The sequence below is a fragment of the Cynocephalus volans genome, chromosome 2 (genome assembly GCF_027409185.1).
Source record: "Cynocephalus volans isolate mCynVol1 chromosome 2, mCynVol1.pri, whole genome shotgun sequence".
In the NCBI taxonomy this organism is placed as follows: domain Eukaryota; kingdom Metazoa; phylum Chordata; class Mammalia; order Dermoptera; family Cynocephalidae; genus Cynocephalus; species Cynocephalus volans.
The window spans coordinates 31,427,336-31,429,928 of NC_084461.1; positions in this window are offsets into that span (position 1 = coordinate 31,427,336).

Below are 2,593 nucleotides of genomic sequence, written 5' to 3' on the forward strand. Positions count from 1 at the left end.
AGATACCAACAAAATGTTCACACTGATTATCTCTGAAAATGGGAGAATGTTGTATTTTTTTTTTCTTGAATTTATAACTGTAGTGACAAAAAAATTTCTACAATAACATGGAATAAGTCTTTGCTCAAATTTCACCTTCTCAGTGAGGCTTCCCCCATCCTTACACACTTACCCCCCCACTACTGCTTTATTATTCACCATTCAATATACTATATATTTTGCTTAATTATTTTAGCAATTTTCTGTCTCCCTTCTAGAATGTAAATTCCATGAGGATTTATTGTCTGTTTTTGTCACTTCCATATTCTCAGACCCTAGAACAGGTAACTCATAGTAAACAATCTGTTGAATGAATGAATGAAATAGTCATGCATTGCTTAATGATGGAGATATATCCTAGAAATGCATCCTTAGGCAATTTCACCATTGTTCAAACATCACGGCATATACTTACACAAGGCCTAGGCTATGTGGTATAGCCTATTTATTGCTCATAGTCTACAAACCTGTACAGCATGTTACTATGCTGGATACCACAGGCAGTTGTAACACAATAGTATTTGTGTATCTAAACATATCTAAACATAGAAAAGGCGCAGTAAAAATACGGTATAAAAGATAAAATTGGCACACCTATATAGGGCACTTACTGCAAATGGAGCTTGCATGACTGGAAACTGCTCTGGGTGGAGTCAGTGAGTGGGGGATGAGTGAATGCAAAGGCCAAGAACATTACTGTGCATCACTGTAGACTTTATAAACACTGTACACTTAGACTACAATAATTTATTTAAAAACATCAAGTAATTGTGCTACGACATTACAACAGTTATGGCGTCACTAGGTGATAGGATTTTTTCAGCTCTGTTATAATCTTATGGAATTATAGATCCACTATCATTCATGCAGTCTGTTGTTGTTTGAAACATTGTTGTGCAGTGCATGGTTGTAGTTGAATGAAAAGAAAAAGCTATTTCATTTTCAGAAACACACATCATAGGCAATCTCTTCACCTAAGGCAGAACCAGACTGGAGGCTGACACTCCTGCAGGTCACATGTTCTTACCAGTTTGGGAAAAAGTGCTTGCTATTTCAGCACCATGCCCCCACTCCCCAGGGAGATTGCTGCCAATGGCCAACCAGCTGTTTGCCTAGCGGCCTGCTGGGGCACCTGCTCATCCTATCTTACAAGGTGTAGGGAAGCCTGCAGCCCCTGGAAACTTCACTCTCTGTCAGCTTCATGTTAACTCCTCTTACCCCCATTTGTGGAAGGGGTCCAACTCTCTTCCCAGCCAGCAGTGGAACAGCTGGCCAGGGCACTGTAAACAAAGCCAGGTGCTAGTTGCTTCCTGCCCAGCAGCCAATGTTCAGAGGCTTAGCTCAACTGTTGGCCCCCAGACTCCACTATGCAATTTGTATACCCTCTTCAAGAGACTTGGGAGAGAAACACAGTCCCCAGAGGCACCCCATTAAAGACAGCCAGAGAGCTGAAATTTTCCTTCTTGCAAAATGGGACATTCCTGGCCCCATCAATCTAACAGACAATTTGGTTTTTTAAAACAACTGGAGGAAAAACTAGAGAACTCTTACTTTTGAATCTCCCGGAAAAACGATAATATTCTTATTACATATGTGACTGTTTTTAATTTAACTTTTATAATTGTTAAAATATTATTTTGAAAACATCAAAAAATATCCATCAGTCATAATCCCACCATTGTAAAATGTCAGTTCTCACCTTACAAAGTCCCCTTCCAGCCCTTACCTGTATGTATACATATTATCAGGTCATTATAAGTATATTCTACACACAGGTTTGTGTTCTCAAAAAGAAAAGGGGTAGTAGAAGACAGGAGAGCCTCCCTGAAATATCAACCAACCACCCCCTTCTCCCCAAGTGCTCCAGCTTGGCAGTTCTCAAAACTTTGTTTTTGTGAACTCTTCACATGCTTAAAACTCATCAAGGACCTCACAGAGCTTCAGTTTGTGTCAGTTCTATGAATCAATATTCACTGAGTGGAAATTAAAACTGTGAAATTTTAAAAAGTTTATATATTCATTAAAGATAGTAAGAATTCTACTACATGTCATCATGACATATTTTTCTGAAAAAGTAACTATTTCCCAAAACAAATGAAAATTTAGTGACAAAACTGGTATTGCTTTCAATTTTTACAAATTTATTTAAAGTCTGGCTTAACAAATGACATCTGGAATCTCATCTCTGCTTCCGCATTTAATCTGTCGTAATATATTGCTTTGGTTGAAGTATATGAAGAAAATCCGGTCTCACACAGATATGTAATTGGAAAAGGAAGGAATGTTTTTAATAGTTACACAGAGGGCTGGCTGGTTAGCTCAGTGGGTTAGAGCACAACCTTGTAACCCCAAGGTCAAGAGTTCAGATCCCCACGCCAGCCACCCACCAAAAACAAAACAGGAAATAGTTACACAGAGCTTCCTAATGTTGACACATCTCATTATAAAATATCCCCCCAAACCACATTTACTTATATCACCACTGAGCTCATCAGAAAAGTCTTTAAGTACTGGGAAGCTCTTAAGCTCACAATATGGACAGAAATTTTCCAAA